The sequence below is a fragment of the Grampus griseus genome (assembly GCF_964374135.1).
Source record: "Grampus griseus genome assembly, chromosome: 17".
Classification (NCBI taxonomy): Eukaryota; Metazoa; Chordata; class Mammalia; order Artiodactyla; family Delphinidae; genus Grampus; species Grampus griseus.
In genome coordinates this window covers 16,192,909-16,218,753 of record NC_139011.1, presented here as the reverse complement: position 1 = coordinate 16,218,753, position 25,845 = coordinate 16,192,909, and the positions used below count along the sequence as shown (strand labels likewise).

The window sequence follows — 25,845 nt, the reverse complement described above, 5'->3', positions numbered from 1 at the left end:
CATTATCACCACCATCACCATCATCATCGCTACCATTACCACCACCACCACTGTCACAACTGTCACCATCACCATCATCACCACCATCACCATCATCACCACCATTACCATCACCACCACCATCACTGCTGTCACCATCATCACCACCACCATCACCATCACCATCACCATCACCATCATCCCTAACACTTGTGAAGAGGCTTCCCAAACTGAACACGTCTAAAACTAACTCTTGACTCATTCTTCAACCTCTCAGTAGTTACCTCTGTGTACTCCATCCTTTAAATAATCCTGGTTTCCTCTTTTTCTCTCACACCTCATTCCATCTATAAGTCCTGTCTATTCTGCCTTCAAAATATATCCCCAGTATGACCACCATCTTTCAGTATCACCACGTTGCACCCCTCCAGGGGACGCCCTTCCCATTTTGGTGGCTGTGAGGGGCACCTCTGGAGTCTTATATTCAGCACCGTGGTGCTGCTTCCTGCCACCTCCACCCCCGTCCCCCGGTTCAAGCCCCATCGTCTCTCACGTAGGTCACTGCAGTCACCGGTGGCTGTCCTCTCAGCTCGTCCCTTAGCTGCCGCCCCTCCCTCACTTCATGCACACACCCCCGACCGTCTCCTCTCCTCAAAACACAGGTCAGATTGTCACTCGCCTGCTCCAAACCCTCCAATGGTTCCCCCGTCTCACTCAGAGCAGAAGCCAAAGGCCTTATGGTAACCCCCAAGCCCACGTGATCACCTTCCTCTCTGCCACCAGCCTTGAACAAAACACCCCCCCCCCCACACACACACTTGCATTTGTGCTTGCTACTTTCTAAGCCTAGAACACTCTTTTCCCAGCTATCTTTGTGGTTTTCTGCCTCATTTCATTCAGTCTGTGCTTAAAAGACACGCTGTCACGGAGGCCTTCCCTGCCCACCGCAGGGTCATAGCTCAGCCGGCATCCCCACAGATCTCCATCCTCTCGACCTGTCTTTTTCAAAGCACAGCTTGCTACCTGGCGCCGGATGTTTATGTGCTTGTGGCATTGCGTGCTTTCCCCGTCACACTCGAGTCTGTGACGGGAGAAACTGTGTTTCGATGGCTGCTGGGTCCTCAGCCCCAAGCACGTGTTAAGCACATGAGAAGCGCTTTCTGGACAAGGGGATGATTACGAGCCGGGCTCTGGCTCTGCGCACATCCTCCTGGTCTCCCAACAACCAGTGATGTCAGTGTTGTCACCCCCTTATTTTGTCCGGGGCACAGAGACAGTAAATGAATGTCCTGGGCTACCCGACGAGGGAAAGGCAGCAGCAGGATCTGAACCAGCTCGTCGCCTGCCAGAACCCACTTTCCGAATCACCATCTGTCACGAGACAGAAACGAGAGACTGTGGTGACAGACCTTTGGAAACGGAAACGCACGACATGAATGTACCAGGACGACAATAGCCGAGCCCAGCACGTCTAAGCTGATTGCTCCCAATTTGCTCTGGGTCTCCTTCCTGTTTAATTCTTTAAATTGTGAGAGCTCTTTCTGCTGCCTCCCCTGATGGTACAACGTGAGGGGGTAAGAAGGGTGTCCATGAGGCACTATTGCTCTATTCAGTTACTATCAGACTTCAGTGGCCCGGAATGTTCTGGAAATGGGGCATGCAGGCTGCGTGAATGTGCCCTTTATTCCAAAAACAGGTCAGTCCATTTTCCGCCTTTAGTAAACATGGTGTGTTGATAAGAATCAAATATTTCAGTGTGGGACCATGCAAAGATGTACTCTCAGCTCTACCGAGATAACCTGTGCCCTTAAATAGTAATAGTACCCCTTATTCCCTGAGTCTTACCAGGTGTTAGAGACATTCCAAGTGCTTTATGCATATTAACTCATTTAGCTCCCCAACCAATCATGGGAACAAGTCCTCTTATTAACTCCAGTAATCCTAGTCACAGAAACACAGAGATGTTGAATAACTTGACCAAAATCATACAGCTCATGATCGGCAGAGCCGGGATGGGAACGCGGGCCGTATGTCTCCTGAGGATGGGTTTTAACCAGCTCTCTTTTGTGACTCTCAGCTTCATCTGTAAATTGTGGGGAATGCATTCAATCATATTTTCAGCTTGAAAAAACTATGCTTGTAAGGCTGAGAACTTGGTAGTACTTTTGAGTCATTGGTATGAGTGCAAGAAGTATAGGTGACTGGGATGCAGCGGGATTAAGGCTATCACAGGAAGGTCCACGATCCAGGCTTCGTTTCCATCAGGTTCTCTCTTGTGTCTTGCTGTCCTGTCATTTGCTACTTTTCTTGCCTTGATTGTTTGCAGAAATAAGAGCCCACAGGTGCTCATCTACCCCCAGACATCTTTCCTCTCTGTGTGATAAAAAATATATCTATGAAACCCATATGGTCCTCTGGTGTTGATTAACTTTAAAAGCACTCTCACATCTCTGTTCTCACTTGATTCACGTAGAGACCCTGTGTGGACAGGCAGGGAGAGTCCCATTTTACAGACGAGGAAATAGAGGTGGAGAAGGCTGATCTTAAGGTTGCATTTATCTCCTCCTGTCTCCTATGAGTATTTCCTGGGTCCTTCCTCAGGGTTTTTCTTACTTTACTGTAATAATCTTAGCAAACAGAGTCTTCGATTGCTCCCAGCCACCTCCTACACTGTTGTCACCACTAGATTAGTAATAAATTCCTGTCAGAACGGTGGCCATCTTTTACTGAGTACCTTTGATGTGCCAGGAACTGTGCTAGGGGCTTTTCACGTTTTACGTCCTTCTAATCCCCACAATACCCCTTTGAGATATATAGCATTATGACTCCCATTTCACAGATGAGGTGCCTGAGACCACACAGCCCCAGGGCGACACGTGCATATAGTCACACAACGAGGAGGTGGTAAACCCAGGTTCTGCACACGTTGACACAGATTGTCCGGTGACCCCTCCCTGGTTGAGGCCTACCGGGACTGCTGGTCATGACTCCTGGACAGGACAATGTCCAAACTCCTTGTCGTGGTGTGCAGGGCCTCCCTGTGCCCACGGCACCTACCCTCCCGCCCACGTCCTAGCCCCTCCACCTTCACTCTCAGCCACACTCAACTACCAGCTGCTCCCTGCTCAGGCCATGCCCTTGCTCTGGACCGCGCCTCTCTGCTGCCCTCCTTGGAAGGCACACTCCTTCCCCTTCTGGCTGGTGATTTCCCATCCATCCTCCACGCACCAGGCCAAAACCACCTTCTCTATGCAGCCTCCTCTGACCCACCATCTCCCATGCCCTTCTCCCTGCCCAGCGTCACTCTGCCCCAGGGCACCCTGAACCACACCCCATTGCGGCACAGCTCACCCGGTGTCACTAGCACCTAACATAGCCCTCAGATAGAGGGACAAAGGACAGCGGGGAGCAGTGTGGCTTGTGGAAGCACTGGACGATGTGTGCCCCGCCTAAGAGCATTCTGCTTCCTTGTGGGTTTTTTTAAACACACGCCAGCCCAACAAAACAACTTTGTGGCTGGTGTGTGAACCATGGGCCACCAGTCTGAGACTCTTGGGAGCTCCTCGGGATTCGTGTGCTTCTCTCCATTGTCACTACTTAAATGAGGGAGGGAGGGAAGGAGGGGAGGAAAGAAGGAAGAATTTACCTTCCTAGACCTGGCAATTTGGCTTCCGTAAAACATGGTGTATTAATTAGTCTGCTCAAGCTGCCATAACAAAATACCATAGATTGGGTGGCTTAAACGGCAGAAATTTGTTTTCTTACAGTTTCTGGAGGCTGGAAGTCCAAGGTCAAGGTTCCAGCCAATTCTGTTTCTGGTGATGACTCTCTTCCTCACTTGCAAATGGCCACCTTCTTGCTGTGTCCTCACATGGCCTTTCCTTGGTGTGTGCACTCGGAGAGAACAAGCTCTCTGCTGTCTCTTCTTATAAGGACACTAATTATATGGGGTCAGGGCCCCATTGTTATGACCTCATTTAACCTCCCTAAGAGGTCCCACCTCCAAATACAGTCACACTGGGGGTAAGGCTCCAACATACAAATTTGGGGAGTGGAGGACGAACATTCAGTCCATAACACATGGCATTCCAGATCATTCAATCCACAAGTCTTTCCTGTGTCCTCACTATGGGGATTCTGAAAACATTGAAGGCAAACAGCAGAGTCCAGTGGTCAAAAGCACGAGCTTTATATCAGGCAAATTCAAGTTTGATACTTAGCTCTACCGCTTACTGACCAGGTGACCTTAGACAACCTACCCAACTTCTCTGAGCCTTGCACTCCTCACACCAACCACCCAGGGTTTGTATGGGGGTTAAGCAAGATCCAGGCACATCCACCACGCCCAGCAGCGTTCATGACCGCCCTGGAGAGACAGTTACTGAGCACATCCTCCACGCCAGGCTCTCTGCTGGGTGCTGGGGAGCCGGTGGTGAGTAGGACAGAGCAGATCCCTTGTTCTCATTCTTCCTTGAAGAGCCGGATAATAAACAAGGAATTATGTGATCAGGTAGCAGACATGTCCGTCACTTGAGAATGGGACACGGGCCGTAAGGAAGGAAAAAGCAGCAGGGGAGGAAAGGCCTCACTGGGGAGGTGACTTTGACAAGAAGCTGAGGGCCATTCAAAGACTTGGGCAGAGTATTCCAGGCGGGGGAGTAGCAATCACGAAGGCCTGAAGGTGGGCATGCTCAGTGCCCACGGTATTCATTCCGATAGCTGTGGTCCTATTGCACGTGGTCCCACCCTCAGAGGCCACCACCCTGGGGGGACACAGGACCTCTCCCCAGCCCTCCAGGGAGCAGGGCCTAGACGAACCCGGCTTTCAGAGGGGAGCAGCACCTTGAGGGCTGGAGTGCTGGGAAATGGACAGCAGCGGAGGAAGAGGATGTGGCGTTTGGGGGGGGGGGTGAGAAACGAGCATCCCGGGGGAGAGGGGAGTTTGGTCGAAGAGCCTGGTGTCTGAGGGACCCTGGGAGACTGCCCAGGCCTGAGCCGATTCTGAGAGCAATGCCAGGCCGGGAGCCCAAGGCACCACGTGGATGACCTCAGCGTGATCTGATAAGGGCAGCAGCCCTCACTGTCACGGCGGGGTGGGCGGGTTTCCCCACTCAAGAGGCAGGGCCCCGGGCAGAAATCCAGCACCGTGAGTCACAACCAGATGTACGTCTTGTCAGGGAGAGAGACATGGCCGCGGAGAACTGGTCATGGTTTCCTGGAAGCTTCCTCAGTGTGGGGCAGGGGCACTCTGAGGATAGGTGCCAGCCAGGGCAGAGAGAGGAGACCGTGCTGGGGGGCTGGGCCAGGGCTGCACTCTCGGGACCGTGGCCGAGCTTTCTGGGGCCACTGGGGGCCAGAGGACTAGATGAGGTCTGAGCCTGGTGCCCGTGGACCAGCTGAGGCACGTCTCCCCTTCCACAATGTGTCTGGAGTTTCCTGGACTTCTGACACAGGTCGGCATGCCCCTAGAGGTGTGGATGTGGGAAGCGCAGCTAGACTGGGAGATGGGACCCCTGCAACCTCATCCCACAAACTTGGATTCAAATCCAAGGACTTGCACAAGCCCAGCTTCTCCAGCCCTCGGTTCTCTCATCTACAAATGGATGGGATAAATTGGGAGCTCTCCAAGGTTCCGCCCAGCTGGACTATTCAGGCAGTTCCTTCATGTTCCTCCCTGTAGATGGGAGAAACTGAGGCCCAAGAGCAAGAGACCTGATCTGAGCCCGCCCAGATCAGGTGGGACTGGAGCTCTAGCTTCGGGCAGAGCTGCACTCCTCCCCGCCTTGCTCCAGTGTCCTGCCTTCTCTCCCCGATCTTCTCCTTCCTGGATGCCTCTTTCCCTCCTTCCCCTCTGCCTGTGCCCCTCACCTGCCAGACATGGAGATTCAGCCTTTCCTGGGGTGGGTGGGTCCCAAGTCAGAACCAAGATGAGAACTCCCAGGGCCATCAGCCATCTGTCTGTACTCACCGGGATAAGTGAGCAGGACCTCCTCCAGCCAGCTTCTGTCTGAATGCTCCACATCCTTCGATCCAACTCAAATGACACCTCCACCAGGAAGCCTTCCAGATCACCCCAGCCAGAGCCATCACCTAAGCAAGCCTTCCCCATGCATCCCACTTTATAATCTTGCTGGTGCCATTTTTACTTACTTGTATTGTAATTATTTGTGCATACATCATAGCTCCTCTACACAATTCCAAACTCAAATTGCCTCCATCTTGCCCATGCCTATCACCAGCCTCCTCTTTGACATCTGTTGCGGTGTTCGTATTCTAAGTGTTGGGTAGATATTTGCGGAATAAATGGAGTTTTCTTTCTTCGATGTGAAAGGATTCTTTCCTTTCAGAATGAATGGTCAGATGTGTAAGAGCGTCTGTTCTAGAGCTGCACTGGGTGGAATCTTAGCTCCACCATCTACACACGGTGGGGACCTTGGACAAATTACTGACACTTGTGCCTCAGTTTCCTCACTGATAAAATAAGGATAAGTCATAACCCCCTACCTCACAGGGTGGCTGTGAAGACTCAGTGAGTCATGTTTGTCGAGCGCTTGACGTCGTGCCCAGCATAGACTTGATTTAATAAGTGAAGTTGTCTGGCAATCCAATATGCAAATTTTTATTTGATTGTTTGAAAAAATATTACACCGCCTTACAGAATTCGCGCTTGGCTTTAGGTAGGTGCCAGATCCTTTCCAGTCCTTGCATTCACAGAACCTGCACTGGGTATTCACTGCCATCCGCAGAGCCTCCCCAGCTACGCTGGCTCGGATCAGGGGGCAGGGAAGGGAGAGAAGAGCCGTCTCTGGCGTAACTGCTCGCCAGCTCGGGGCTAACAGCCACATTAAGTGCTCTTACTCAATTCATGTGACTCGACAAATTTGGAATGTGTTAGCGAGAGAGAGTTTTTCCAGCTATGAGTCAGTACATTTATGCTCTCTCACACACACATTTAAAAATTTTAAGAAGAAAGAGACTTCAGCGAGAATCCTTTATGAGTGCAAAGTGGAAATCTCCGGAAACTGTATTTTGACCCTGAAGGCAAGTAATACTTAAGATATTTAATAAAGGGTTCGAAACAAGAGTCGAGGAGAGAAAACACAGCTAGCTGCCTTTTCCTTCTGTATTCTCAGCTGCTGCATTGCACATAGGAGGACCCGATGTACGTGGGTTTATAAAGCACCTCCTGGATTCCCTGATTTATACTCAACATAGTGGGGAAAGAAATATGGGAAAGAAGGGAGGCATAACCAGCATTTATTAAGAACCTATTATGTGCCAGATATTTGGGGCTGGGGTCGGGGTACACGTCCCAAGTTCAAGAGGAAGTGTGGGGAAAAATGGAATGATTGTATTCAGACACGCTTGGGTTCAAACCTCAGCCTACTTTCATAATATTATCTAAGCCCCCTCTTCTCCCATTTTGTGGATGACAAAACTAAGGCTCAGAGGAGAGAAAATAATTTGTCTGTGGACACAAAGCTCTTAAGTGGTAGAAATCATCTTCTAAACTGGGTCTGTGACTCTCCCTAGGGTAAAGAAATTTGGGTTAAATTACTGTCCTCAGGGGCTGAGTTTCCCCACCAAGGAGGGGAGCAAAGACACCTATTCTCGGAGATCACATCCGCATATCCTAAGCAGGTACCACTTTCTCGCAGAGCAGTCCCTTTAACCACCTCCTGCCACTTGCCTTTGAGTCCCGCCCGTTCGGGATTACAAAAAACCTGCTTCTGGTCCAGGCTGGTCCTCTCTGCTGTTGTTTACTTTAAAGAAAGAAACCACCACCCGCCCAGAGGACTTGTATTTCCAGCTCACTTACATCTCTTTTGCAAGGGTTCATTTTCATAGACTCCCAATCTCCAGGGAGCTGTGTCTTTCCCTCGGAAACATGAGCTGTAATCAAAGGTATATTCATCCCCGCACATCTGCCAGCAGCCACGCCGGAGCCACAGTTCCCCGAGGCCTGACAGAAGGAGGCTCAGGCCAGGTGCCCGGGGAGCATTCTTCCCTACACAAATCAGATTGTCCCGTGGTTGCCCTTTGTAGAGATGGCAGAGTCCCAGGCGGTGCTTCTCAGATTGCTGGAGGACCTGATGGGGCCGGGGGTAAATAAGATTCCACCCTCCGTTCAACAAATACTACTGAGGGCCACCACGTGTGGAGAACTGTGGACACTGAGAATTCAACTCTTTTGGTGACTTCTCGTCACTCACAGGGATAAAGACCCAGCTTCTTAAAGGCCAGCAAGTCCCTGGAAGAGCTGGCGCTGGCTCTTTCTCTGCCCTGCTTGACTGTGGCCATCCCAGCCAGCTTCCACTGCTTGGTGACCAGTATGCCTCCTCCCCCTTGGCCCCATACACGCTCTCGCTGGCTTTCTCGATTCTTCCTTCCCCTCTTGGCCAAGTTTGCTGCTGCCTGCCTTTCAGGTCCAGCTCCCCGCCCCGCCCCAGCGCCACCCCCCCATCTGCCATATCCTCACGTGCCTCTCCTGGCGATCTCGCCACCATTGCATGTGCTTCAGGTAGCACCGTCACGCCACTGGAGTCTCTTATCCAACCCAACTGCAAGGGCAGGGCTCACCTTATGTCCCCAGCACTGGCCCGTAGTCAGTGCCCCACAGTTATCGGAGGAATGAAGAGACAGCAGTGAGCAAATCAGACACTGCCCTGCCCGGTGCTGGGCATATCTTCGTGGAGTGCTGATTGTACTTGACAGTTTTCAGGGGGAAATATTTGGGAGCAAATACAGATCAATTCTAGAGTAGAATTCAGTGTCCTGGTGAATGTTCAAGGTGTCGTTCTGCGCCCTCACACGTCGGGGAGGTTATGAACTCAGCTTCCTCCGTGCTCCTGGGGGCGCCTCAGTGGAAGACCAGGTTGGGGGTGATGGGAGAGGTGGCCCAGTTTGTCAGCAGCTCAAGTCACGGAGCCAAAGTTTAAGAGGCAGCGGGGCGGGGGTGGGAGCGGGAATGGAAAGACTACACTCAATCAGGCCTGAGCTCAAACCTCAGTGCTGGACATTTTACGCTTATGACACGCGGCAATGTATTTAATCGCTCTAAGGTTCAGGTCTGTTGTCTGTAAAAGGGGTATAAGGATACGTGCTCGTCAGACTTGCTGCGGGAAGGACAGACAAGCCACGTGGAGGGCCCAGCTCAGCGTCTGGCGCAGAGCAAGCACTCGGGGAGCGGTGGCCTTTGTACTCATCACTCGCTGCTCGCTCTTATGAATTAAAGGCTGTTGTTGGTGTCCAAAGTGGAACATTTTCTGGAGCAAAGACAGGCAACTTAAGGCTGCGCTTCTGGCTGGCAGAATGATGGCTGCACAGAAGTGGCCTGTAGTTTTCCACCTTCTTTGAAGTTGACCTTCCTCTCTTGTATCCAGTCTGCACTGGCCCTGGCCTGAGTCAGTCACTCCCCAGCAGTGTCCTCCATGGGTTCCTCACCCTCTCCTCCATATGAGGCCATCACCTCGGGACATCATGACCTGTTTACTAGAATTTCTCACTCATCTGCTAAACGTTTGCCGAGTGAAAAAATGGACTGGAATAAACTACGTGAGAGGGGGTGACCCTGGGGAAGGGTGTTTTTCTTCTTCTACAGACCGTTAAATCACCGTTCCTCTTTTTCCCCCTGCAGTTGTCTTGCCATCTGGTAGGTTTAAACTAGGCCAAAAGGGAATAGGAGGGACCTGTAGGGAAAATCCTACAGGCAGCTTTTTCCTCATTGGGATTTCGCGCCATGTGACCATTTTCTGGGGAAAGGAGTTCTGAGCCAGGAAGACTGGAAATGTGTGCCCATTAAGGGCTTGAAGGACAGTGAAAAGCCCTTTACTTCATTTATACTGCTCGCGATGAAAGCTGCCATTTCCACGTGCAGGAGCTGCGGTCGGCACCGTGGCCTTGGATCCCCCGTGCAACCCAAGGAGGCAGGTTCTGTTTAGAGCCCCACTTGGCCGCTAAGAAAACCAAGGTCCCTGGGAGAGAGGTGCTTGGCGTCAGGGCACAGCACAAGCGTGTCAAAGAACCAGGACCAGACTCAGACGTCCCATCTCCAAGACCTATGCTCTTCCCCCCATGCTGGTTAGGAAGGATCCAGTGTCTAGTGGGTGGTGCTGCAGAGCTGAGTTCCAGGATAAACGGGGAAGATGTAACAGATTCATTGAGACTCCCCAACTCTGAGAAGGATTCACGGTGTGGCCCCAGCCAAGCCCCACTCCACGCCTCTGTGCTCAAGAAGAAGCACCTAGTCAGCTGAGGATGATAGTAAGGATTATCAATAATAATAGTAGCTTTCATGCCTGATTACATGATTCTCAGTGTTTTGTATGTGTTACCACCCTGGGTCCTACAGGGTAACTCGGGATTAATTTGGGGAAGAGGGAGAACAGAGCATTGAAGAGAGAGGGTCTAAGATAGCAGAGCCATATGGCTGCAGGGGGCATAGTGGGTTCAAGAGGCTTAGGCATCCATGAGCCCAGAGCACAGTGGGGCAAAGGGAGCAGGGAGCAACGAGCAGGGGGCAGACCTCACAGGCTCCAAGACCCTGCGATAAGGAGTGTGGCTTTTTTCCTGAGGCAAATGGGGCGTTCGTTACCTGCTCCCACCTGTCCCACCTCTGTGTACATTGTCCTTCCTCACATTCAGTTTATTACGTATCTTTCTCCTTTTTTATACCGTGAGTTTCCTAAGGGTAGGGATTGGGTCTTATTTACGTATGTATGTATGTATGTATGTATGTATGTATTTATTTATGGCTATCCGGTGCTTAGCACAGAATCAGGTATATGTGGATAGTCAATAAATGGTTGTTCATCAGATATTTAAAATATTCAACATTTAATAATAGTAACACATTCAATATTTAATAACTATATATTACATATTGGTTATATATAGATATTAGTACCTGTAATATAACTTCCATTATGCAGGCATTTCTGCTCTAAAATGATATATGCGTGCCTCTAAAACCCTGTACTCTGAAAAATTCAAAAATCACAGCGTTTTGGGGACAATTGGGCTGTAGCAGAGCATTCACGATTCCTGTGACTCTGTAATGAAGCACAATCCAAGTGGTGATACCAAGCAGAGTTCAAAGGGCATGATACATTTTGGATAAGGGGCTTCCCTGGTGGCGCAGTGGTTGAGAATCCGCCTGCCAATGCAGCGGACACGGGTTCGGTCCCTAGTCCGGGAAGATCCCACATGCCGTGGAGCAGCTAAGCCCGTGCACCACAATTACTGAGTCTGCGCTCTAGAGCCCGCACACCACAACTACTGAGCCCGCGTGCTGCAACTACTGAAGCCCACGCGCCTAGAGCCCATGCTCCACAACAAGAGAAGCCACCGCAGTGAGAAGCCCTCACACTGCAACGAAGAGTAGCCCCCGCTCGCCGCAACTAGAGAAAGCCCGCGCGCAGCGACGAAGACCCAACGCAGCCAAAAATAAAATAAATAAAACAAATAAATTTATATAAAACAAATTTGGATGAAAACAAATATAGCAATAACTTTAGGACCTGAGTAACTTACAGGACAATATATTATTTTTAAAAGGGGGAAAACTTGATGGAAGGGGCTAGAGAAGGCTGGAGGCTGATGGGTTTAGAGACAGAAGGGGTCAGATCATCTTTATCAGGAGTTCCCCGTGGAAGAGCAGTTTCAGGCTCTGCCAGCGTGTAGCGGGGACAGATGGCTTCTCTAGCCCATGGCCTTTGCACAAAGACCAGGAAGAACCGAGCAACAGGAGTGGCTAAGACAGAGCATGTGACCACTGGAGCCCAGAGGAGGAGCTGGGAGGGCGGAGTCCCCCGTGGCTTGTTCTACTCAGCTGTGTGTACCTTGCATCCAGCCGCCCGCACTTGGTGGTGCAAAATATGAATGTGCTGGGAACATTTGCCTGTGAACCAGTGTAAACTCCAGGTTTTATCGACCCCTCTATACCGTATATACACTAATCTTCCTCATGGAAGTAACTGCAGCAGATCAAACATTACATAATGGAATACATGACTAACTGATAAACCAAGAATGCCCACTGGCCAGTTTACATCAAGTACGGTACCAGTCACACACCCTGTGTGAGGTGTAGACTGTTTTCCTCTCGGTTCATGAGTCTATTCAGTAAACCCATTCAGTGAGCAGAAGGTAAAGCAAGACATATGGAGTGGGTGACACTAAGCAAGGGCATCATAAACCTGTGATGTGATCGCTTTCCCCATCAGAAGCAGCTGAGCTCACACTTCTGGACATGGACTTAGAGGACCTCAACCCCAACCTGCCTGAAAGCTGTGTGACCTCAGGAAAATCACTTAACCTCTCTGTGCCTCAGTTTCCTCAACTGCAGAGTAGCACTAGTGACACTCCCCAAGTTCTTTGAAAGAGCAGATTAGCTGGTGCATGAAAAGTTCTTTCTAAACTATAAGGGGCTTTAGAGAGTATTGTCCTTCCTGCAAATCAGTGCTGGCACACTCGTCTTAGCTTGCCTCCTAGGGTACCTTCTCCTGCTGGATGGCTAGTTCTAAGGGCAGAGGGCAAATGCAGCTAAACTGGAATCAAACAAAATAAATTAATCACTGGGATTCAATGCAGAAGCTTGAATGAGCTTCGGGAAATTTTGCTGGCGTCCGACGGCCTCTGTGGAGCCCCTGCGTCCACAGTATCTGATGCCTCTCTCTGAGTGCTCACCGGGCAGCCTCTGTCTCCAGGCCTGAGGTCATCAGCCGACCCCTGGCCCACTGCTCTTCGCCAGGCCCCTCCCACCAAGCCAGGCCCCTCCCACCAAGCCAGGCCCGCCTGTCCCATCAGCCTCTCATCTTGCTTCCCCAAAATCGTGCAGAGGAAAGGAATACCGATTCCGGAATCACATGAACACGGGTTCAATGAGCTCTGCCACGCAGCAGCTCTAAAATCATAATAGCCAAGCTGTGGTTTCTTGAACCTATTTCTTCACGTTGGGAATGGGCTACAACTTCCTGACTTCCTTCCTTCCTTCTCTGATTAAGAGGATTAGAAATGCACACTTTGCAGACTTTAATGTGCCCAGGAATCACCTGAGGAGCTTGTTGAAAAGCAGGTTCTGATTCTGTAGGGCTGAGTGGGGCTCGAGAACCGCCCCTTCCAGCAAGCTCCCAGGTGATGCGATTTCAGTTTTGACCGTGGATCCGGGGTATGAAGCGCCTGCCATGTAGTATGTACTCAGTGGATTGAAACTTGCCATGAAGACTTTTCCCCCCAAAGGGTGCTCCTTTGAGAACAGCGATAGATGAATAGAGACACCTCTGCTCCCCTCAGAATTCTGAGGGCCACAAGAAAAAACAAGTTTGGCTTTAAATGTGGGCAGGGCGTGGGGAGCGAGGAGAAGCGTGGCCCCAGCAGCCGCTCATCAGCAGGCTTTCCACGCTCACGGGTGCGTTGCAGGTGGGCCTCTGCCGGGCTGCAGAAACCCCTAGAGCTCAGGCCTCGACTTGCCATGCGGGGAACGCATCCTCCGAGCCGGGCGCACGCGCGTTCCTCCGGCTACAGCTCTCCTGACGAATTTTCAAAGCGCCCAGGGCTCGCCTGGCGGGAGTCTCCCAGGATGGAAATCCACGTTGGGGGCTTTTGTTTTCAGGACTGCGGTATCTTTCCGACTTGAGGCCTTGCGTACAGAGCTTTTCCCCTCCACCCTCACCAACATGGAGCCGTGAACCCCCGCTGCTGCTAGGAACGGACACCAAAGACTCAAGGAAACTCGGAGTGGGGTTCAAGAGACGCCTCCCCAGCCCCACCCAGCAGATTTGGCTTTTAGTTTCGCTCTCCTAAAAGGCCTGCTTCTCAAAAAGCTGCTGACTCACCCAGAGTAAGGGTCTCTTTTTTTTTTCTTCTTCTTCTCAGCATCGTCCCAAAGCCCTGAGATTCTTGAGGGCAGTTCAGCGAGCACCCCGGTCCTGACCATCTCCTGTTTCTTTCTCCTCCCCATCTCCATCCCAGGATCCTAGTGCCGAAATGAGAGTTGAGCCCCCCTTTGCTTTGTTCTGCCTTTAATATTGAGTATCTCTCCTTTGTAGGTCTTGACGCCCCGTCTGCTCTCAGAGTCAAAGTGTAAAAAGATTCCCAGGATGTAAGCAATATGGGACTGGTGAGTGACCCGTGTGTTTGGCGGCGGTCGGGGCCTCAGCTGGATTTCAGGAAGGGAAGGGAGGTGAGTGGAAGGGGCAGGGGCGGCTGAGCTTTTGCACCCCTGAAACGGTTTCCCTCCAGATGCAGCTGGAAACAGTGCACAGTGCAGAGAATCCAGGTGCGAATCCCTTGGAATCCACTGGGTCCCTGCCCGTCCCTCCCCAGAAGCAAAGGGAGAACGCAGGTGGCTGTGCCGACCTCTCTTTGCTCAGATGACAACAACTCAGGCTCCCCATCCGGAGGGTTCGTGCTGGGAATTGTCCTCTAACCCGGTAACCAGGGTTAGGGACATATGCTTGGACTAAAGAGGGAACTACCAGGCTCACACCAGTTTGTAAACCATAGCCCTGAGGAGACATGAGTAAAAGGAGGCGAGAACGCCACCTTTGCACCTTTGAACGGCTGTCACTGGCAAGAGGGCAGCTATCGACTCAGCCTAAGGAGAAATTCCTAACAAGAGGTTGGCAACGGTAAAATCGACGTCCGTTAGAGGTAGTGAGTTCCCTGTCGCTGGCAGAATTCAAGCACAGGTTGGAGAAGCATGGATGGGAAATGTTGAAGTGGGGAGGGGTTTTGACAGGGTAGTGTTTTCTTGTTTGTTTGTTTGTTTGTTTTTGCGGTACCCGGGCCTCTCACTGCTGTGGCCTCTCCCGTTGCGGAGCACAGGCTCCGGACGCGCAGGCTCAGCGGCCATGGCTCACGGGCCCAGCCGCTCCACAGCATGTAGGATCTTCCCAGACCAGGGCACAAACCCGTGTCCCCTGCATCGGCAGGCGGACTCCCAACCACTGCGCCACCAGGGAAGCCCCAGGGTAGTGTTTTACAGACTGTTCTGTGATGACTAAGAATCCCGGAGGGGCATGAGGATGAGGGAGAGAGTTTAGGGAGAGTGAATGAGGGGAACTTGTGAGCTCACACACACACTCTCGGCGCTGCGTGTTTTATGGGGCAGGGTGCTGCCTTCAAACAGTTTAGAAGTTAGTGGATGAGACGGTCTATCCTCAGACCTGTTGTCCATTGGCCAGCTGTACCTGAGCTTATGACAGACGTCCACACATCACACTTGTGACCCCAAACATCTGATCTATGTGAACGGGTGGGCAACTCTCCAAGCACGGCAGGGGCTCTGACCAGAGGCTCGAGGGAGCTCTCCCCCATACTAGGACCACCAAAAGAGTTGCCAGCGAGTCGCGCTTTCAAGAGACTTGCCCGGGATCCCGACCACACAGACCAGAAGGGAAGGCACAGGGTTGGGGTGGGGGGATGCCGCGGCAGGACTCCCCGAACCCCCAGACTGTGGGAGGACGGTGAGCATGGCTTCCCCAAGGGCGCTGGGCTCCTTTGGTAGGACCACATTCTCCAGTGACCAAAACCTGGCCCAGTGAACGTGAGAGGAGTCATACCACAGATGCCGGTGGCGAAATTGCCCAGGGGAGACACCCATTGCAAGGGAGAGGGTCTGAAGGTCTGAATAATGAGCACGGGGGCTTCCTTTGTGCTTTGTAACTGGGTCTTCTTCCCCCGGGCCTGGGTCAACTGCAGCACAAAATGTGTATCGAGGGCAAGGCGCTGTGGGAGGCCAGAGATGGGGTTTTTCTTTAAGAAACTGAAGCCTGGACGAGAATCGAGTTTGACAGTCATTGTGCAGAGGCTGTACGTTCAGCTGAGTCCTGAGTGCTGTGCGGTGGGCGGACGGGTGGGAGAGGAAGGGGAGGGGGCTGAACAGGAGCTTCAGCTGTGACTCGATGCTTCCTTGGCAAGTGTTCAAGCATGAGCTGGGCTTTGAGGACGGAGACTGTGTCCTTGATTCAAAGGACCTGGCATATAGTAGGTGCTCAAGAAGTGATTGTCGAATGACTAAAAGGGAAAGTGAAGAGGTGGCAGCTCGGGAGGCCACGTCTGTGGTTAAGAGCAGGGCCCCTGGAGTCAGACGGCAGGGTTCAAATCCTGCCTCTTCCGCTAGCTGTGGGGCCTCAGGCAAGTCGCCCACCTCTCTATGCCTCAGTCTCCCCATCTGCAAAATGGGCGTCATGATAGTACCTACTGCATAAGGGGGCTGTGAGGAGTCCATGAACTGATTCATGCAAAGCCGCTTGGTCCTGTGCCAGCACATCGTAAGTGCTCAATAAACATTAGCCCTTGTTCTCATTCTAGATGTGGGGCATGACCCCAGATTAAGGTTCAGTGTTGGGACGGGAAATAGCAACATAGGTGGGAGGACAGAGCACTGGACGGGGAGTCAGAAGCCCTGGCTTAGCTGCAGGGAGGGGATGAGGAAAGTGATCACTCCCCCTGAGCTCACTCTACAGCCGAGATGCTGCAAGAAGGCGGTCAAGGGCAGCTCCATTTTTCCTGCTCTCCCTCTGGTGGTCCCAGCACTGGTTCAAAGGCAGGGGCAGCTCAGCCCTTTATTACTAGCTGGGGGCCTCATGGTGAGTGGTTTGACTTCTCAGGACCTCTCTTTCTCCCAATAAATGAGAAAACAATGCGGGCGTCCTTCCCTCGCAGAAGTGAAAAGCACAGGTATGAGGGTCTATCGGTACAGATGGAAAATCGTTTAAGACTTGAGCTTGGGTAGCCCAGTCTGGAGTCTCACAGTCAATGTCGGTTCCCAATCCCTTCTCCAGTGAGGCCTGGCTGTCTCAAGACAGATTCTCAAAACGATGCTTCACTTCGCAAAAGGCACCGTTCACCACCCAGGATTTGTAGCATATTTCAAATGAAATGGCGTTTGCATGAAGCACTTGTCAGGGTCACATTTCTTGCATCAGTGGTAGACCTGGGACCATGGAACAGGCTTACTCGGGGGCCTACCTTTTGCCTCTCCTGCCCCGTCGCCCTGTGATCCTAGCTGGAATGTAATACGATGGTTGTTTAAGCCAAAACTGTTTATGGCGTAGGCACAGCCCCTATGCCTATGGGGATCCTAAAAACTGTCACTCATATCAGTCTCCTTCTCCCTGTGTACCCCCTAACATCTGCCAAGCGACCCCAACTTCGGTTCTACCTTTAGTGGGAAGGGGACAGGGATGAGGCAGGGAACAGCTTCCAAGGCAAAGCGGTCAGAGAGAAGAGGTCCCAATTCCTGGCTCCATCAGCCATTTGGCATCTCTCAGCTTCTGTTCCACCTCTGTTCCCATGAGGCGACTGGGCTAGGTCAGGGCTGGCAAATAGATTTCATCTCCCGCTCATTCTGATCAATTGGTCATGGCTGCCAGGGGCACTGTGTGGAGAAGGATTCTGAGGTATACCCAGGAAAGAGTGTGCTGTAATGGATTAGTGATGTCTGCTGGGGAGCAATAAGGAGGACTTAGCACATGTGCTACCTTTTGGCATCTGAGACAAAGCAATTTCCAAGGCCCCGCCTGCTCTCACACTTCGTGCTTCTACGTAGCAGCCTTGTTTTACATCAGAGAGGCAAAGCACAGCAAAACCTCATTAATCTGGACCACTTTGGTACCAAGCCAAGTGAGTGAAAAGTCTTAATCTGAGGGTGTCTTCTGCATGCAGGTGAGCTCTATTATCCTTCAGTACACGGAGTCAGCTCAGCCCAGCTAGCTGACAGGTGGGGAGGGGAGGCAGGGGCCTCAGTGGTCTGTGCTTGCATGTCTGACCGTATGGCTGAACGCACCTGACCTGTACTTCTAGGGCACTTGCTCTGTTTATGAACTTAGGATGGATACCAACGAAACTCTCACAAAAGCAGGACGTTTTCTGAAGTAGCAAATCATTCCGTGGGCAGCTTTGCTTCTATTTCAAATTGCCAAGGGCTCTGAATTAGAGAGACTTCACCGCACGAGCTGGGAATAAGCTGTGTTTCCAGAATTATATGCAGAAGATGAGACAAAGTAATTCAGAACTAGGTTTCCCCTGAGTTTCCCGATCTGTAAAATGGGGATATAATATACCTCACAGGGCTCTGCAGGAGAGCAAATGAGATAAAACGTGGAAGAGACCTAGCAGAAGATCTTGTTCACAAAATATGGTCAAAAGATGCTGTTTCTTCTCCCCTTCTGTCACTTCCCATCCATAATCACCCTGAAAGAAGGGCTTTCTTCTTATAATACGAGAAAAATGAAGCTACAGATTGTTTTAATAGTACCGTACTTTCAAATGACTCCTGTTCGTTTTTCAGAGGCTCATTTTTCATTGTCGATGATTCTCCAATAGGAAAGGTCCACTTAAACCTTCAACTTGAGTTACTCTACTCTCGGTCTTCTGCAGGGAGTAGCTGCTGCCCCAAGGGTCCTAACATGCATGCGCACGAGTGTCTTGGTAGGGGGTGTCTCTGGAGGGGACTGAACCCCACAGTGACTAGACCACGTCTTCCCTTCAGCTCAGCAAGTGTCAACACCCGAATTCACTCCCACTGCAGGGAGAGTGCGGACAGCCAAGGTGGTTGAACGCCAAGTTGGCACCAGCTGAATTTGAGTGGGAGCGTGTCTAAAGGATGGGCTTTACCTGTTCAAAGTGGGGAAGACGTTTGAACTGGAACTCCTCTTTCAGCCTTAGTTTCTGAGACTCTTCAAGAGAAGGATTCGATTTATACTTAAATAAACATCAAGAGCAGTTAAATCGATATGAAGGGGGGATTGGAACTCACGCGCAGTGGGAAGAGCAGAGCCTCTGGTCACAGAAGCCGAGGGCGGGGGGAGGGCCTGCAAGCCCCCCGTGGCTCACTGGGACTCCTGGGTTGTTGGCCCAGAGCTGGCTTCTCAGGGGGCACCAGGCAAGTGCACGCCCGTTATTCTGGCCACCTTGAGCATCTGTCCCCAGTCTTCTCCAGCCCCTGGCCTGGTGAGCTGGGTCAGATAACCTCATGCTTCTCTTCTGTCCTCTCTCCAAGGCCTAGAGCAGAACGGCTCCCCTGCCTAAGCAGCAGCCCCGCCAGAGAAGGCGTGGCCAGTGGTCACCCTGCTGTCCCACCGGCAGGGAAAAGCGGAACGGGGCCCATCCTGCCCTCCCATCTTTCCCACTGAGGCTCCACATCCTGGTGCCGGGACCCTGTCCTGGTCCCTCGCTTCATCCTTGTCTGGCCTCAGACTCCTAGCTCCTGAAGATGGAGCTGAGGGGACCGTGGACCAGGGGGAAGCCTTGGGGTTAGAAGGCATAGGCGCGCCTGGGGAGCTGGCCTCTGGAGACCTGGGCAGGCAGGGGCGTCACATCACTCCAAACTCAGCAGGTGCCACAGTTCCCCAAGGCCCTTGTCTCTTCTCTGGGCTCCCACAGAGGGTACTGTCTACACCACCCAGCATGAGGCGGCACGACAGAGCACTTAAATCCATGCACTCTGGTGCCAGACTGGCTCCGTTAGAATCCCAGCCGTACCTTTGCTAGCCCTGTGATCTCGACCAAGTTATTTAACGTCTCTGTGCCTCAGTTTCCTCATCTTTAAAATGCGCCACTGGATAGGGTAGTTACGACGACTACTGAGCTTATGAAACATGCTTAGAGCAGCGCCTGGCACTGAGTAGAGGTGTTAGTAAAACAAAATCTGTAGGTAAAGCAATGCAGAAGTCAGTGTGTCACATGATCGCCCGATTGACACCAAGACAGTCAGCTTCCTACCCACAGAAATGAAGTCCCTCATTCGACCTGTGGGCTCAGGGAGGCTTTCAGCTAGACCCTGAGGGGAGGGAAGGATTTCTGCAGAAGGGGAGGAAGGGGCAGCCTGGGCAGAGGTGCCAAGGGAGAGGAAGACGTGCGGAGGGTGCTGTGGCTGGAGCAGAGAGAGCCTGGCTGGGGAGCATGTGGCAGTTGAGATGGGCAAGCTTGGCTGAGTGAAACCGCTCGGCTGAGTTCCCGAATGCCATGCTCAGGACTGGACTGTTTGCAGGAAGCAATAAGCAACTTTCAGAAGTTTTTTGGTTTTTGGTTTTTTTTTCATCTTTATTGGAGTACAATTGCTTTACAATAGTGTGTTAGTTTCTGCTTTATAACAAAGTGAATCAGCTATACATATACATGTGTTCCCATATCTCTTCCCTCTTGCGTCTCCCTCCCTCCCACCCTCCCTATCCCAGCCCTCTAGGTGGTCACAAAGCACCGAGCTGATCTCCCTGTGCTATGCGGCTGCTTCCCACTAGCTATCTCTTTTACGTTTGGTAGTGTATATATGTCCGTGCCACTCTCTCAAACCAAGCGACGCAGCCTTGGGTTTAGAAGCTTGACATGGTCACAGCGCAGCGGGTAGGCTGCAGATAAGAGAGATCAAAGACAAGGCAGCAGTAAGGGGGCAGCTGCAGAGAGATGACCCTGGAGACAGGGTGTGGCCTCCTAAACTGAGGCAGTCACAGCAGGGGTGAGAGTGGGGGTCGCTGAGGAGTACGGGTTCAGAGAAAGCATTGACTGGACTTGAACATGAAAAGTGAGGAAAGAGGGGTCAAGAGCGAGCCCCAGTCTCCCGGCTTGGGAATCTAAGAGAGTGATCCCGTTAACCAGGTAGTGCACAGGTAGGGAAAAAGTAGCATATGTCGCAGAAGGTACTGGGGACGTGGCACTGGGCACACCGGTGGGACGCCCGGGGCCTGGGAGACAATATAGAGCAGTGGTTGAACAAGTGGTCTCAGGAGTCCAAATGGCTTGAATTGAAATCCTGGGGGTCCTTTAACGTTCCTAAGTCTCAGTTTCTTCATCTGTATAATGGGGATTATGCAGCTATTAGCTGCCCGAGAGGGTCATTCCGGTCAGTACATGTAAAGTGTTAAGCACTGTGCCTGGCACAGAGGGAGTGCTCAATACATGTGACCCGGAATTACGTTAGTATTAGTGCTGATAGTAATTCTAGGATTAGTGTTTGTATCATCGTCCTAGTGGGAATGTCCAGCATGGGCCTGGAACACAGAAGCCAGCTCAGGTCGGGATGGATTAATTCAGCAGAGTCATCCTTATATAGGTCAGTGATTATCTGTCAACCTGGCCAGTGTATGCTTGGGGGAGGAAAAGGCGAGCATGACCTGGGCTCTTTTCGAATCGTATCAACTTCCCCGACTGTGACATAACCCCACCTCACCTTTGCTGCCCTATGAAAATTCAAGGAGGGAGGGCAGGCGTCACCGTCACCCAAGGACGTGTGTCACATCCCTCAGGCCTACTGGGACAGAATAAGGATGGACGGACAGCGGATGAAGGAGATAGGGGAGGCCATGGGGGCATTGCACTCTCTCGGGAACAGCTCAGAGGCAGAGGACAGAACCCTGGGACACGACCAACATGCAAGAGGCAAGACCAGAAGAAACAACCTAACCAGGAAAGCAAGTCACAACCGTCCCCTGTGCCGTAAAAGTGGAAATCCCTCAGCCCTAATGGACTAGACATGAAGACTCCGCCATAGGCCGTTGGTTCTCCCACAGACCCAGGTGCAAGTTCAAGCCACATTCCCGTTCAGTAGCCCATGAGGGGCTCTTCACTCCTTCTTCCGCCAGCAGCAGTAGACTTGACATCTCTGAGCTAAGCAGGAGAAGTGAGAGATGGCAGCCCACTCTCCCCTACCGACGTCCATCCAAAAATTTGCCCTAGGGGGCTTCTCTGGCGGTCCAGTGGTTAAGACTCTGAGCTTCCGCTGCAGGGGACACCGGTTCGATCCCTGGTCGAGGAACTAAGACCCCGCATGCCTCGCAGTGGGGGCAGATAAATAAATAAATAAATCCAATGTTTTAAATTTTAAAACATAAAAATAAAAATTTGACCTAAGTGGCCACTCCTAAAGCCCACTCCACGTTACTCCAGAGCCCAAAGTGTATGGGCCAAGGAAAGGATAACACCTGAAACTAGTAGGGAACTGTACCTAAGTGGATACTGGATTATATTAGTCAGACTTTTAGGTACAAAATAAAGATCTAATTCATATTGACGTAAGTGTAAAACAAAAAAGCAGCTCGTGTAATTGAAAAGTCTGAGCTGGTCTGGCTTTGAGCCCAGCTGGATCTAAACAGTGCTGGTGGGTGTGGTTTTTCTCCATCTCCTGCCTCAACTTTCTCCTACGCAGGCTTTACCAAGGCATGTGTCCCCCACTGACCCAGCCCCTTCTCTCTGCAGCCCCCTCAGAAAGAGGGTGTTGCTTCTGTCGTCACCCTAAAAATTGCCCTGGAATTGAGAGGGTCAGGCCTCATGTCCATCCCTAAGCTAAGGGTTGCTGGCTGAGGAGTGTGCAGAGAAGGCCTCCTCCTCCAGACTGTGTGGGATGCCACGCTCGCTTCCGGTGGCTCTCCCAACCCTGGAGAGTCCTCTCGTGTGTAGGACAAACAGTATATTAATTTCCTATTCCTGTTGCTGCTGTAACACATGCCTTAGTGCCTTGAACCACACACATTTATCATCTTACAGTTCTGGAGGTCAGAAATCTGCAATGCATCTCACTGAGCTAAAATCAAGATGCCAACAAGTTGCATTACTATCTGGAGGCTCAAAGGGAAAATCTGTTTCATTGAATTTCCAGCTTCCAGAAGCTTTCCGAATTCCTTAGCTCATGGGCCCTTCTACCTGCAGGGCCAGCAATGGCCAGTTGAGTTCTTCTCGGGCCGTATCACTCTGATGGCGGCTCTTCTGCCTCTCCCTTCCATCTCTAACTTAGCTCTTGTGATTACATCATGCCTACCCAGATAATCCAGGATTATCTATTTTAAGGTCATCTGATTTGCAGTCTTAATTCCATCTGCTACCATAAGTCGTCTTTGCCATTTAAGATGACATATTCACAGGTTCTGCGGTTCAGGGTAAGGGCATCTTTGGGGGCCGTTATTCTGCCTGCCACAGTGATTGTTATAATCATCAATTCTAACCTTGATCCAACACTGACCGTGTGCAAAGCCATTTGCTAAGTCCTGTACATGCCTTTAACTCATTTCATCCCCATAACCACCCAGAGGGAGGTATAGCAGATCTCTCCATCTTACCGTTGAGGAAACCGAGGCACCGAAAAGTTAATCACTTCCAAGGTCATGGATGCAGTGACAGTAGAGTTGAGGCTGGACTGCAGACCTGCTAGGCCCCAAAGTCTGGCTCTTAACCAGGAGGTCAGCTGATGGAGGATGTCGGGAGTCTCAGAATAATAGAAAATAGAGATTCTTTCCTACAATAGTCAAGGAAGATGGGGTGGTGGGGAGGTTGTCTGGTGCCAGACCCCCTGGGTTTATGTCCCAGCTCTGTCCCTTACTAGTGATGTGACCTTGGCCAGGTCACTTCCGTCTGCCCCCGTTTCCTGGACAATGAAATGAGCATTACTAAGGCTGTGGCGAATCACTGTGGCTGGTTTTATTTTGATTTTTAAAGTCAGACAAATTCTTGGACCCCGATTTTTCTTTTCTATGTAGCTTCAACCTACTTTTAGTGGGGGAAAAAAGAAATACCCATGTCTACATCTCCCTTTACTTTGCTTTCGTTTTTTCCTCTATTTCCTCATAAGGCAGCATGGCAGGGACCGGCCAACCAGGCCTATCTCTGAGTAGCCTGGGAGCTAAGAATGGCTTTATAATTTTAAAGGATTGTTTAAAAAAACCAACAACAACGACAGTATGTGACAGAGACTGCATGTGACCCACCAGGCCTAAAATATTTACTATCTGTCCCTTTCCAGGAAAAGTTTGCTGACCTCAGAAAGAACATGGGTAGTAAGAGTAAAGCAGACCTGGGTCTGGGTCCTGCACTGGCTGGTCAGGGCCCCAGTAGACCTTTAGGCCCTGAAAGCATGGTGAGGCCTTCCCTCGGAGGGGAGGGGCGTTTTCATAACCCCCCTCTGCAGCAGCAGTGCCCATAGCAATAGCAGAGGAGGTGCTCAGGGTTTATTGGGCATTTACTCTGGGCCAGCGCTGGGTTAAGAGCCTCATCTCCTTGAATCCCCGCACCAACCCTCTGAGGGACGCACACTATGAACGCCTGTGATGTCTGGGGCAACAGAAGCTGCTTGGGGGAGCAGGTCGCCGAGTCGCAGTGACACAGGGAAAGGAGACAGAGTGGGGACTTGAACCCAGGCGGTCCGGGTCTACACTCTTCCGCGCTGCTTCCCTGTCGTTGCCATCAGCTCTCCTTTCAGGCAAAGCCCTCCTCCATTTACTCTCCTCACCTCTTTCTCCCAGCTCTCTGGCAAAATTCCTTTCCACTGCAAAAGAGAAACTGAAAAATGGAAGAGCTGTGAGAGACAGCTCAGACTCGAACGTCTAAAGTTTTGTTTACAGCATCCATCCATCCTCCATCATCCATCCATCTGTCCGTCACCCACCCATCTATCCATCAAGCAAACACAGCACAGCCCCAGGAACTCACAAGCACCCACGTCTTTGACAGTGACAACTGGGGTAAACCCCAAGCCTTTGGGTCTTCCAAATTCACTGTCACGGGGAGGTGCCCAGAGAAGCTCATTAAATAGCACCGAGCATTTGATTAACATGCTGCAATTCGGGCAGCACCAGACTATTTCAGCACCCCTCCCCCACCCGGTTACCATGACGACACTATTTTAACAAACAGCTCCTTAATATTTAATGAAAATTACACTCCTGACAGGCAATCAGAAGAGCAACCACACTGCAAAGCACTTAGAGGACATTTTTGCACAAAGCCATCAGTTCCCCCTGATCCCCATGTGCCATCCGTTGCCAGAAAATGCGAGCGAGCGTTCTGCGGGCTGGGAGCCAGTGTGATGCCAGGCCTCCGTTACCCGCAGCAATTGAGGGTTGTCGCTTCCTTTTATTTATTTATGTATGTATTTATTTATTTATTTTTATTTATCTTATTTATTTATTTTTGGCTGCGTTGGGTCTTCGTTGCTGCACACGGGCTTTCTCTAGTTCTGGCGAGCAGGGACTGCTCTTCCTTGCGGTGCGTGGGCTTCTCATTGCAGTGGCTTCTTTCGTTGCGGAGCACGGGCTCTAGGTGCATAGGCTTCAGTAGTTGTGGCAGGAGGGCTCAGTAGTTGTGGCCCATGGGCTTAGTAGCTCCGCGGCATGTGGGATCTTCCCGGACCAGGGCTTGAACCCGTGTCCCCTGCATTGGCAGGCGGATCCTTAACCACTGAGCCACCAGGGAAGTCCCAAGGGTTGTCACTTCTTTCATGCAGAATGTTAACGGCTCCGCGTGGTCGGGGTAGCCTGATAGCATTATTAAATGCTCCTTTGTACACAGATCTACTAATTTCACTGCCGCACGCCTGAGGCTGCTGCAAGCCTTGTTTGCTTCCTGAGTCTTGAATCGAGCTGGGCTGTGGGACAGTGTGCGAAGAGCCCAGAACGTGTGTGCGCTGGGGTGAGAAAGAGCTCGTTTCCTCGTCAAGGCGCCATCTGGTCCCACCCGATCGATTCAGTAACAGGCAGGTGCAGGGATCGATCGGAGGACCCAGTCCTCTGCCCTCAAAAGGGTCAATGCTGAGAGAGGAAAGACGAGAACATTCTGTAGCAACCTCTACCACTGTGATGGGCCAGCTATATGCTGAGCACAAGGGAGGCACAAATTAATTACCCATTGCAGATCCCCATGGGGAAAGATGGATAAATAACTATAATAAACTGGGGAGAGTGCTATCATGGTGATCTTTTAGCTGTGTGCCCTTGGGTAAATTACTTAACCTCTCTGTGCCTCAGTTTTCTCATCCATAAATTGGAGATAACAACACTACCTATATGAAAACCTAACTGTTGTTGTGAGGTTTTAAGAAAAATGAAATAAACGTATAAAAAGCACTAAAATCATTCTTAAAATATGCAAAACAGTGGG

General features: G+C 51.3%; 1 protein-coding gene across 1 annotated transcript in view; it reads left to right on the top strand.

The window, feature by feature from the left end:
- Positions 1 to 25,845, top strand: part of ZHX2 (zinc fingers and homeoboxes 2) — a 173,004-nt gene that overhangs the window by 60,364 nt on the left and 86,795 nt on the right. The window contains exon 3 of the mRNA XM_082674929.1: positions 14,028 to 14,098. The gene's annotated coding sequence lies outside the window, so the exon portion shown is untranslated. The remainder of the gene's footprint in view (positions 1 to 14,027; positions 14,099 to 25,845) is intronic.